This window comes from Gadus macrocephalus, chromosome 18, assembly GCF_031168955.1.
Source record: "Gadus macrocephalus chromosome 18, ASM3116895v1".
Lineage (NCBI taxonomy): Eukaryota > Metazoa > Chordata > Actinopteri > Gadiformes > Gadidae > Gadus > Gadus macrocephalus.
In genome coordinates, this window is record NC_082399.1 from 10,071,990 (window position 1) to 10,086,176 (window position 14,187).

The window sequence follows — 14,187 nt, forward strand, 5'->3', positions numbered from 1 at the left end:
TCGTCATGAAAAAAACCATAAGGAGTAACACTGTTGTTTTTTTATTGGTTGTCATGAAAAAAAAAAAAAGGGGTAACACTTGTTTTTTATTTGTCGTCATGAAAAAAAACATAAGGGGTAACACTGTTTTTTTTTTATTGGTCGTCATGAAAAAAACATAAGGGATAACACTGTTGTTTTTTTATTGGTCGTCATGAAAAAAAACATAAGGGGCAACACTGTTGTTTTTTATTGGTCGTCATGAATAAAAACATAAGGGGTAACACTGTTGTTTTATATTGGTCGTCATGAAAAAAAACACTGTTGTTTTTTATTGGTCGTCATGAAAAAAAACATAATGGGTAACAATGTTGTTTTTTATTGGTCGTCATGAAAAAACCATAAGGGATAACACTGTTGTTTTTCTTTGGTCATCATGAAAAAAACATAAGGGGTAACACTGTTGTTTTTTATTGGTCGTCATGAAAAAAAACACTGTTGTTTTTTATTGGTCGTCATGAAAAAAAACATAAGGGGTAACACTGTTGTTTTTTAATTGGTCGTCATGAAAAAAAACACTTGTTTTTTATTGGTCGTCATGAAAAAAAACATAAGGGGTAACACTGTTGTTTTTTAATTGGTCGTCATGAAAAAAACATAAGGGGTAACACTGTTGTTTTTTATTGGTCGTCATGAATAAAAACATAAGGGGTAACACTGTTGTTTTTTTATTGGTCGTCATAAAAAAAACATAAGGGGTAACACTGTTGTTTTTTTATTGGTCGTCATGAAAAAAAACATAAGGGGTAACACTATTGTTTTTTTATTGGTCGTCATAAAAAAAACATAAGGGGTAACACTGTTGTTTTTTTATTGGTCGTCATGAAAAAAAACATAAGGGGTAACACTGTTGTTTTTTATTGGTCGTCATGAAAAAAAACATGAGGGGTGGCACTTGTTTTTTTTTTGTGTCGTCATGAAAAAAAACATAAGGGGTAACACTTGTTTTTTATTGGTCGTCATGAATAAAAACATAAGGGGTAATACTGTTGTTTTTCTTTGGTCGTTATGAAAAAAACATAAGGGGTAACACTGTTGTTGTTTTATTGGTCGTCATGAAAAAAAACATGAGGGATAACACTGTTGTTTTTTATGGGTCGTCATGAAAAAAACATAAGGGGTAACACTGTTGTTTTTTATTTGTCGTCATGAAAAAAAACATGAGGGGTAACACTGTTGTTTTTTATTGGTCGTCATGAATAAAAACATAAGGGGTAACACTGTTGTTTTTTATCTGTCGTCATGAAAAAAAACATAAGGGGTAACACTGTTGTTTTATATTGGTCGTCATGAAAAAAAACACTGTTGTTTTTTATTGGTCGTCATGAAAAAAAACATAATGGGTAACAATGTTGTTTTTTATTGATTGTCATGAAAAAAACATAAGGGGTAACACTGTTGTTTTTCTTTGGTCATCATGAAAAAAACATAAGGGGTAACACTGTTGTTTTTTATTGGTCGTCATGAAAAAAAACACTGTTGTTTTTTATTGGTCGTCATGAAAAAAACATAAGGGGTAACACTGTTGTTTTTTAATTGGTCGTCATGAAAAAAAACATAAGGGGTAACATTGTTTTTTATTGGTCGTCATGAAAAAAAACATAAGGAGTAACACTTTTGTTTTTTATTTGTCGTCATGAAAAAAAAAAAGGGGTAACATTGTTTTTTATTGGTCGTCATGAAAAAACCATAAGGAGTAACACTGTTGTTTTTTATTAGTCTTCATGAAAAAAAAAAAGGGGTAACATTGTTTTTTATTGGTCGTCATGAAAAAAAACATAAGGAGTAACACTGTTGTTTTTTATTGAACGTCATGAAAAAAACATAAGGGATAACACTGTTGTTTTTCTTTGGTCGTCATGAAAAAAACCATAAGGGGTAACACTGTTGTTTTTTATCTGTCGTCATGAAAAAAAACATAAGGGGTAACACTGTTGCTTTATATTGGTCGTCATGAAAAAAAACACTGTTGTTTTTTATTGGTCGTCATGAAAAAAAACATAACGGGTAACAATGTTGTTTTTTATTGGTCGTCATGAAAAAACCATAAGGAGTAACACTGTTGTTTTTTATTGATTGTCATGAAAAAAACATAAGGGGTAACACTGTTGTTTTTCTTTGGTCATCATGAAAAAAACATAAGGGGTAACACTGTTGTTTTTTATTGGTCGTCATGAAAAAAAACACTGTTGTTTTTTATTGGTCGTCATGAAAAAAAACATAAGGGGTAACACTGTTGTTTTTTATTGATCGTCATGAAAAAAACATAAGGGGTAACACTGTTGTTTTTCTTTGGTCGTCATGAAAAAAACATGAGGGGTAACACTGTTGTTGTTTTATTGGTCGTCATGAAAAAAACATAAGGGGTAACACTGTTGTTTTTTATCTGTCGTCATGAAAAAAAACATAAGGGGTAACACTGTTGTTTTTTATTGGTCGTCATGAATAAAAACATAAGGGGTAACACTGTTGTTTTATATTGGTCGTCATGAAAAAAAACACTGTTGTTTTTTATTGGTCGTCATGAAAAAAAACATAATGGGTAACAATGTTGTTTTTTATTGGTCGTCATGAAAAAACCATAAGTGATAACACTGTTGTTTTTCTTTGGTCATCATGAAAAAAACATAAGGGGTAACACTGTTGTTTTTTATTGGTCGTCATGAAAAAAAACACTGTTGTTTTTTATTGGTCGTCATGAAAAAAAACATAAGGGGTAACACTGTTGTTTTTTAATTGGTCGTCATGAAAAAAAACACTTGTTTTTTATTGGTCGTCATGAAAAAAAACATAAGGGGTAACACTGTTGTTTTTTAATTGGTCGTCATGAAAAAAACATAAGGGGTAACACTGTTGTTTTTTATTGGTCGTCATGAATAAAAACATAAGGGGTAACACTGTTGTTTTTTTATTGGTCGTCATAAAAAAAACATAAGGGGTAACATTGTTGTTTTTTTATTGGTCGTCATGAAAAAAAACATAAGGGGTAACACTGTTGTTTTTTTATTGGTCGTCATAAAAAAAACATAAGGGGTAACACTGTTGTTTTTTTATTGGTCGTCATGAAAAAAAAACATAAGGGGTAACACTGTTGTTTTTTATTGGTCGTCATGAAAAAAAACATGAGGGGTGGCACTTGTTTTTTTTTTGTGTCGTCATGAAAAAAAACATAAGGGGTAACACTTGTTTTTTATTGGTCGTCATGAATAAAAACATAAGGGGTAACACTATTGTTTTTTTATTGGTCGTCATGAAAAAAAACATGGGGTAACACTGTTGTTTTTATCAAATGAAACATGAGGGGTAACAATGTCGTTTTTATCAAATGAAACATACGGGGTAACAATGTCGTTTTGCTTTGGTCGTCATGAAAAAAACCATAAGGGGTAACACTGTTGATTTTCTTTGGTCGCATTGAAAAAAAACAATAAGGGGTAACACAGTTGTTTTTTATTGGTCATCATGAAAAAAAACATAAGGGGTAACACTGTCGTTTTTTATTGGTCGTCATGAAAAAAAACATAAGGGGTAACACTGTTGTTTTTTTATTGGTCGTCATGAAAAAAAACATGAGGGGTAACACTGTTGTTTTTTATTTGTCGTCATGAAAAAAACATAAGAGCTAACACTGTTGATATTTATCCATTAAAACATAGGGGGTAACACTGTTGTTTTTATCAAATGAAACATGAGGGGTGACACTGTCGTTTTTTATTGGTCGTCATGAAAAAAAACATACGGGGTAACACTGTAGATATTTATCAATTAAAACATAGGGGGGAACACTGTTGTTTTTATCAATTGAAACCTGAGGGGTGACACTGTCGTTTGTCTTTGGTCGTCATGAAAAAAACATAAGGGGTATCACTGTTGTTTGTTTATTGGTCGTCATGAAAAAAAACATGTGGGGTAACACTGTTGTTTTTTATTGGTCGTCATGAAAAAAAACATGAGGGGTAACACTGGTGTTTTTATCAAATGAAACATGAGGGGTAACAATGTCGTTTTTATCAAATGAAACATACGGGGTAACAATGTCGTTTTGCTTTGGTCGTCATGAAAAAAACCATAAGGGGTAACACTGTTGATTTTCTTTGGTCGCATTGAAAAAAAACAATAAGGGGTAACACTGTTGTTTTTTATTGGTCATCATGAAAAAAAATATAAGGGGTAACACTGTCGTTTTTTATTGGTCGTCATGAAAAAAACCAAACGGGGTAACACTCTTGTTTTTTATTGGTCGTCATGAAAAAAAACATAAGGGGTAACACTGTTGTTTTTTTATTGGTCATCATGAAAAAAAACATAAGGGGTAACACTGTTGTTTTTTATTTGTCGTCATGAAAAAAACATAAGGGCTAACACTGTTGATATTTATCCATTAAAACATAGGGGGTAACACTGTTGTTTTTATCAAATGAAACATGAGGGGTGACACTGTTGTTTTTTATTTGTCGTCATGAAAAAAACATCAGGGCTAACACTGTTGATATTTATCCATTAAAACATAGGGGGGAACACTATCGTTTTTATCAATTGAAACATGAGGGGTGACACTGTCGTTTGTCTTTGGTCGTCATGAAAAAAACATAAGGGGTATTACTGTTGTTTTTTTATTGGTCGTCATGAAAAAAAACGTAAGGGGTAACACTGTTGTTTTTTTATTGGTCGTCATGAAAAAAAACATAAGGGGTAACACTGTTGTTTTTTATTGGTGGTCATGAAAAAAAACATAAGGGGCAACACTGTTGTTTTTTATTGGTCGTCATGAAAAAAAACATAAGGGGTAACACTGTTGTCTTTGTCAAATAAAACATACACTGTCGTATTTGTACGTTTGAGGACCAAAGGCCACTTCCTAATTTTTAGTAGTACACATTATTGTATAGTGATGAAAGTAAAGTTCCCCTGCCCCCCCTTTCCCTTAGAATTTTAAAATAACAAGTGCAATGGAGACATACTGACCGGACTTGAACTCAGAACTCCAGGGCCTAGAGTCGTGTGCTCTCTCCGCTGCACCACGTAGTCACAGGCCTGGGTATAGTCGAAAGTTATACTTGACCTTATGAATAACTTCACATTGTTAGGCTCATGAATTCGTCTGGAGACCGCCCAAAGTAGGGCTTTTACATGATTTGATGTCATAGAGTAGTTGAAGATGACATTTAATTCACATGGTAGTAAGCTTAATCTTCAGACTTCACTCTGTCACTCACTCAATCTTGGTCTGAATAATGTTTGTCACTCAGACCACATGACATCGCTCATCCCGAATGATCGAGTGTGGCAGGACTTGAACCCCGGTCTCGAGCGCTACCATCCAAGAGCACTCACCGCTGCACCGTCGAGACACTACTTATTGGCCGGAGGTTATAGTTGACTTAAAACTCACATGACATTGTTCGGCTTCTAACTCTACCTCAAGCTCCAGTGAAGACCTATCGTGGCAGGACTCCAGGGGTCGCTATAAACAGCTCTATCAGCTGCACCCTTGTGACGTCATGATTTGATGTAACATCACACAATGTTGTTAGATTTACAAAAAACGTTAGACTTTTTAGCTAAAAACAAACAAAAATACAGCACCGTGTGGGCCAGCCGACCCAAGCCCTCGTCCTCGGTGATCAACTGGGCGGCACAGATGGATTCCTGGCGGAGGAAAGGAAAAGGCTGAGGGACTGCATATCGGTGTCTTTGAATTTGTCGCTTTTCATTAGAGCCGTACAACATGCAGTCATGGGGACACAAGACGTACGCTACTAACGAAATGGAAAGATGTGCAAGGAAAGTGCGCAACTTACATTGGAAAGCAAAATAACATTCTAAGTAAAGTAGAGGAAGCATGGATGAGCTTGCAACAAAATGCTCACTTGATGCTAATGTAGTCTCATGTGGGGCGAAAGAAACACCATGATTGTTTTCCCTCTAGATACGTTAGCCCTTATCAAGCAGTTCTAGATGTTTAGTGTCCAGTCAGTGTGACGAAGCAAACCATAGCAGCCTCAGACCCAGCCAGATGGATGCAGATAGTGGAATCTAATATAAGGGTGTTAACCTGCATTATGTAGTCTGATTATTATCAGCAGCCTCTCTAGTGACTCGAGTTGTGGCTGTGTCACGTTAAAATTGTACCGGGGGCGAAAATTGTACCGGCCTACGTCATCGTTTGTTTACATCCTGACAACCTGCCCGGCAACAGACTACGCGATGCAGAAAACATGTTTCCAAACGACGAAATAACATAATACAGATAGCGGATCGCTATCTGTATTATGATAGATAGCGATAACAATTGTTTTTACTTTATATTTGTATTGTATTTAATTGTTTAATCGAAACAATAAAAAAAATTGCCCGCGAAACTGCCGAACGCGTCAAATGACAAATGTTTTGCCCGCGAAACGGGCGATCGCGTCAAATGACGTAGGAAGGTTCTTGAAACATAATACAGATAATGGATCGCTAGATAACACTTGTTTTTACTTTATTTACTAGCTAAATTCGATTAAACAATTCAATACAATACAAATATAAAGTAAAAACAAGTGTTATCTAGCGATCCGTTATCTGTATTATGTTTCAAGAACCTTCCTACGTCATTTGACGCGATCGCCCGTTTCGCGGGCAAAACATTTGTCATTTGACGCGTTCGGCAGTTTCGCGGGCAATTTTTTTTATTGTTTCGATTAAACAATTAAATACAATACAAATATAAAGTAAAAACAATTGTTATCGCTATCTATCATAATACAGATAGCGATCCGCTATCTGTATTATGTTATTTCGTCGTTTGGAAACATGTTTTCTGCATCGCGTAGTCTGTTGCCGGGCAGGTTGTCAGGATGTAAACAAACGATGACGTAGGCCGGTACAATTTTCGCCCCCGGTACAATTTTAACGTGACAGCTGCACCATTTTCAGATGACTGTTAATGTCAAAAGGTTTATCAGAACAAATGAAAATGCTTTATCGTGAACAACTCACTGTATGGATCGACTTGTAGATCGGCGTATTATTCTTGAAAACGTTCTAGTTCTGAAATTGTAGATTCTTGTTTAATAGAGTTATTAGCTCTAGTGGAAAAGTTACATAGTGCAGGTTTAACCATTTCAATATTTGGGCGCACTGACTACAAATCCTGAGCCCTGTGATTATTAATGACTATTTCTATTTCAGATCATTGTAAATATCAACAGGAGCTTCTGGGGTATGGGGCAACAATTATGATTAGGTATTTGGTTAGGCTCTGACACTCCCCACTATATGTTTAAATCCTTTTCAAGCCATACAGTTAAGTTGCTATTTGCTGAAATGTACTATAGTTTGAGTTTTAATTGGGTTGTTCAAATAATAGTTTGACGACTTCTGTTGCAAATTCTGGATTTGGGGGGAAGGGGTGTTATTGGAATTTAATTATGATTATCCGACACGCCCAGTGCCTCCAGGCCATTGGTTAGCCGTAAATCTCATGCCAATGACTTCATTTTTAATAGGTGTGGGTTTTAAAATTTCATTTGGATGGGTCTGGGATAGGCAGTGGCGTTTCTACATGTAAAAAACAGGTGGGGCTAGGCTAACATTTTTTATTCTGTTAAAGGGGGCATATCATACCACCAGGTGTGAGTGTGATTAGCCATTACAAGCAGGTTTGAAAATGTGCAGCATTGTGACATCACAGGTGGGCGTGTCCACCTAGATGTGTGCTGGATAGATCAGTCTACTAGCCTACCCAGTGGACTGAAGTAAACGTTGCTCATCTATGCGTCACACATCTAGGTGGACATTTTGGCTCATATTAGACATTCTCTGGTCCACTTCAACAGCGACACTCTGAGCATGCGCATTTCAATGTTTCAAGTCCAATTCACATTGCATTGGGCTGGTGGGGCTAGAGCCCCTCTTGCCCCTTCCAGACGAACTCAGCCGGAAGAAGCAAGCCAGGGTCGACTAAAAATTTAATAAAATCGACAAATTTATTATTTTATAGTACTTTCTGAGGAGATTACTTTTAATATATATATATATATATATATATATATATATATATATATATATATTTATTATTTTACATTTTCATTTTATTTATTTTTTTTCTTATGAGGGTAGGTGGGGCCGAGCCCCACTTGCCCCTAATGACCAGTCGCCACTTGATATAATACCCAATTTTGTTCACTCAGTGTATGTTGTTTATGTGCCGATGATGATAAAAACAAGCTTTATGCATGTGATAAAAAAAATACTATAAATAAATATTTAAGCTTTATTCAATTTTATATTATGGGGCATCCATGTAGTTTGCTGCTTGCAGTTAGGAGATCGGTCCCCATATGGTCACCATGTGTAACTACGCAAACGACGCGTGACCTATATTACGCAGACGGTGTATACCTTAACGTGAGCTTGTGTCTGTGTGAGTGAGTCTGTCTCACTCAAATAGACATATGCTCGCACAACCAGACTCATCACTCTCTCACACACACTCATTATGTCACACACACACCCGGGCGCGGCATGCACACACACACACACACACACACACACACACACACACACACACACACACACACACACACACACACACACACACACACACACACACACACACACACACACACACACACACACACACACACACACACACAGAAACATACATCCGCACACAAACACTCCCATCATGTCACGTACAACACTAAGGAGGAGTTTTACGGACAGCACAAAAAGAAATGTACATAAAGAATGTGTTTGTATCCCAATCCTTATCAAGTGGCCTTATTTTACTTTATTGGTACACAACTAAAAAATGTCCATCACATTGGAATAATATATCAGGCGTAGTTTTCTGAGGCAGACGTTTCCAGACTCTGATGATTGCGTTATTTACTGTTATATTCTAGCCTATAATTTACGTATGTAAATCAAACACGCTGGAATAACAAAGACGTTTACTTAAATCCAGTAATAACGTTCGGAATCTCTCCAAGTGGTGTTGATGCATGCACATGCCCCGTTGCTCATTATATCTTATCTTACACGAGTCCACGACAGCATTCCAGAGACATTGCGCTAAGATCAGAAGCTGAAGGGAAATGCAGATATGGGTGGGCGGGGAACACATGTTTAGTGCTGATGCAACTGCTCGCCACTAGATGTCAGGCTGCTATTCTAAAGGAACGGGAGATCACCGCTCCAGCGGATAATGTGTTCATTTTACCAACGTGACGTCACCCAGGCTCCCTACACTCGCCTCCGCATACCGACCTAAAATATTAACCAGCAGACAGCGAGCCCAGCCTTCCCTTCCTCCCTCTGCCTCAGCTTCCTTACTCTTCCTTTATTTCTGTAGTTTTTTCGCCTTCTTTCTACTGTATATTTATAACTCCTTCTTAAATTAAGCGAAACAATGAGAGAGGGAGGAAATGACCTGCTGTATTCCCGTTTTATTTCTTCTTATTTAGTGTTTGCTTAGGATAGCTGCTGACACTCTTCCGCTTTCTCTCAAACACATACACAGACGCGCCCGTTCGCACACACACACACACACACACACACACACACACACACACACACACACACACACACACACACACACACACACACACACACACACACACACACACACACACACACACACACACACACACACACACACACAACCGTACACACACATGCAGCCGGGAAAGGGGGATTTCACGCTATCAGCGCTGGTCATTGTGTGTTTTAAACAGATCAAATGACAGCAGTTTTGTTTTTCCTGTGTGTGTGGTTGTGTACTTTTGTGTATGCGGGCATTTGCATATCTTTGATAAAGCATGGCAATCATTGCCCCATCTGTACAAGTCCATACTGTGTGGTATATGTTCACATAAAACTGACAGAAACCTTAATTGACAAATGACAGACATTAGGGTTGTTTATATTGATATTACAGAATCAGCAGCAGGCGTATGAGGACAATGGCTGTGGGTACAGTTGAAGGATGTATATGGGTACAGTGTATGTTTAGTATAAGGTTTGTATATTGGGACACTATGTATGCATTGGTACAGGAGGAATACAGGGACTGTGTGTGTGTAAGGGTACAATATAACTTTATTGTAATTGTATATGGGGACATTGTGTATGTACAGCAGTGGGAGGTATATGTGGAAAGTGTACGTGTGAGTTTAATGGGACAATAATCAAGGACCATCTGCCCCAGTACAGTAGTAGGTGGTATATGGGGACAATGGGTGTTTATGGGTACAGTATAAGGGTTGTGTATGGGGATATTGTGTATGTATGAGTACAGTAGTAGGAGGCATATTGGGACCCTGTGTGTGTGTGTGTGTGTGTGTGTGTGTGTGTGTGTGTGTGTGTGTGTGTGTGTGTGTGTGTGTGTGTGTGACAAGATGACGGGCTGTTCAGCAGATGCCAGTCGTTTGCACGAACGCTCCCGGAGGAAAGCTCTCTGATGACATTGTCCCTCACTGGGAAGGTTGCATCATCGGGCCCGGATTAGGACTGCAAAACCAGTGTGTGTGTGTGTGTGTGTGGGGGGGGGGGGGGGGGGGGGGGGGGGAGAAATGTGTGAGAGCATGTTTCAGAGAGCTGGTATGAACAACTTCCTGTCCAGCAGCTGGGGACTTTTATATTGAGCGTTGGACTGTTGGAGGTTGGGGTCAGTGGCACGCACACACACACGCACGCGCACACACACACACACACACACACACACACACACACACACACACACACACACACACACACACACACACACACACACACACACACACACACACACACACACACACACACACACACACAAAGAACTTCCTGTCACTTGATCTGCGAAAAAACACATTGGTCACCGCAGCACACCCAATCTGCTAATCCTGTTTGTAGGCACTGAGCAGAAAACATGTACACACACACACACACACACACACTCGTACCCACACACACTCACATGTACACAACTACACGCCCACACACACATACTAACACACAAACACACACAAACACGGACACGGGATACGGACAGAGGGCGAAGAGAGAGAGAGAGATAGAGAGAGAGAGAGAGAGAGAGAGAACGAGAGAACGAGAGGAGGAGGACGAGTGGAGAAGACAGCAGCAGCACAAAGAGATGGAGGAAGCGGGAGGAGGAGAAGAAGACGCAGAAGGAGGAGGGACGACGGGGAGGGGGGGAGATGTTGGGCACGGGGCCAGCATGCAGGTCTGACGTGGGGAGGGTTACCTGCAGTTTCTGTGCGGTCACACGGTTGGCTCCGTCCCATGCCGAGAGACACAATGTCCTCGGGCCACGCCCATGTCTGGTCTGCTTGCTTAAAGTATACACAGGAAACAGTGCGGTACACATGCCAACATCATCCAGGTATGGGGATGATCGTTGAGATCATCGGTCGAAGGGAAGTGGCTTTGGACAAAAGTGTCTGCCTAATCAATGCATTGTATCGAATGTAAGGTAGAACGTGTTCCTGTATCAAGGAAGAATAATGGTGCGTGTCTGGGATGTGTTTTACCACAGACGCCATTGACTGTGTAGGAGCGCCATCACAAAAGGGTTGAAGAGTTTGTGTCTTGCTGTTCCTGTGTGTAATGTCTGGTCCAGGCAAGGCTCCCTGGGGTGCAACTTCACCTGTAAACGTCTTTTTAGGACACTTTTATGACACCCTAACCGCCTCTTAAATAATCCCCCAAATTCCAATCTCTGTCCTTCTCTCTGGTTTTCTCTCTCCCTATCTCTCTCTCTCTTTCTCTCCCTTTGAGGAAATGAATGAAAGAAAGGAAAAGAGAGAGCAATGATCCAAATGTGTTAAAATGGGAATGTGCTCCATGGGATCATCAGTGAACTTGTTAACTTAACACTATTGTTACAAAAACTACAACCAATCATGTCTTTATTACCAGTTGGACCCACTGGAATAAAGGAGAACAAAGGAGAGCAAAATTGAACCCAGCCGCTAAGGAAGATGAATAGGTGATTCTCAAAGTCTTCATGGTAATTTGTAACCAACATGGCTGGCTACTCAATAAGCTTCTATGGGTGGAATACAAATGACCATCAGTGAGAAGGATGTTCATATGCAAGCCCGAGGACTAACGGGTTCAAAGGCAGTAGTCTTGCCCCTGCACATGGTGAGCGATAAAGAGAGATGAGAGGGAGCGAGAGCGAGAACCAAATCACTAACTTCCTGACGTGCAGCCAGAGAACATTTAGAATGCTTATCCTGGTCTATGTATTGGTGTTTGCATGCGTGTGTGTGTGTGTGTGTGTGTGTGTGTGTGTGTGTGTGTGTGTGTGTGTGTGTGTGTGTGTGTGTGTGTGTGTGTGTGTGTGTGCGTGCGTGTGTGTGTGTGTCTGTGTATGTGTGCGTGGTGCTCAATGCCCAGTGCTAATGTGTCTGTTCAGGCAGCACTGATACAACAAAAAACAGAGAGTGTGAGAGATAAAGGCGGCTTTGTGTCCCACTCAGCAGCGGGGCAGTGGAACGGCTGAGATGGCACGGCGCCATTGTGGACTGTGCCTGGGTTCAATGCGGTCACAGGAGGCAGGGTGGGCACCAGAGCCCAGGGGCTACATTAGCTTTATTAGAGTTGGGGAATTATTGCAGCATATTTGTTTTCATGGTTCCGCTCAAATTGAATAATTGTTACGATTGAGTGTTGCACGGTGGCATGGAGGACCTGAAAGATTTTTGTTTTTTCTTTTTTGGACCAAGGTCTGAACGTGGACTTCGGCGGCTCCACCGTGAAGATTAAAGGTTGTCGGTGTTTGCCTCTTGTAAGAGACAGTACACTTTAGCAAATTGATTAAATGGTGAACAACGTCAAATATGTTGGTTTATTTAAATGAGAAAAGTCGAACTAGAAGAATATACACATAGTTGCATTTTTGCTAAATCGTTGCACGCTCAAATACGCCAGAACGCTACAGTTCTAGCCCGCTAACGCACACTAGACGACTTTCCATTTGCATGTTAATGAAACCATGCTGGCACAGTATGGTGCAAACATTTCATTAGCATGCTAAAGCTAACAAGCTAGGGTGTTGCAAGGGCATTCGGGTGGGTCTCTAGGGCGTTACTAGGGTTTTCTTGGTGCAGGGGCCCATCTCCCAACTGGATTGAAAGCCAAAAGAGGATGTGATCCTAGGGAGTTGGAACGGCTAAGACACGATAGTCTATGTGAAATCAATGAAGCTATAAAGTTGTATATGTAAAGGGTATGACCCCTATTGATTCAATATTTCATATCAGCAGTCATCAGGCCCAGCATGTCTTCTGTGTCAATTCCATGAAAAACCGTACGAGATACGGGCCAACATCTATGCATGCGCAGAGTGTCATTTCGCTCTTATCTATCATCTCATGGGAACATGAGACACCGGGGCTGGAGACGAAAACTCTTGAACCAGGAAAAACATTAGGACTGGCACCTCTAATCAGAATAGGATACTCAATGACAAAGAGCGTTTGCCTTGCAATTTGCCACAGTCATCATAATATGCACGGTGGATTTCTAAACATGGGTTGGGATTTTTTACTGGTCTCATAAAAGATGTTGAGTGTTGTCATGGATCATCGCTTCGGAATGTAGCCCGTCAACTCTGCGTAAGGAAACGAGGCATCCCGAGTGAAAAGGTGTCGCTGTGTGCATCGCCTACAATCTATCTGCCTTTACACTGTCTCTCGGTCTCAAGTCTCACTCACACCGCCGGTAGTTGGCGGCATGGTCTCTGGGCCTTGCGCCACCCAGCCAGTCGGCGATGTCTTTGTGAATTCACCTTTGTCCTATGCAACATCCATCTAGCTGCAGCCTCTTTCTGTTGCAAAGCCAGACAGCCTCACCACCACCACCACCACCACCACCACCTTCATCACCACCTCCACCACCACCTGTGGACAGACCGGGGCTGAAGGAGAGGTGCCAGGTTACAAACGCACCCAAATACTCCCTGACTGTGCACCCCCCCCCCCCCCCCACACCACACACAGCGTCCTTCATTTTACCTCTACCTGGGTCTATGAGAAAGTCATTTAATTACCTTGAAACCCTATAGCCCTCTATCACAGCACTACTAGTCTAGCCCATGGGCCTAATAGAAGAGCGTTTGTTGTACAGTGAATAACAGGCTCTAGCTCTGTCCAC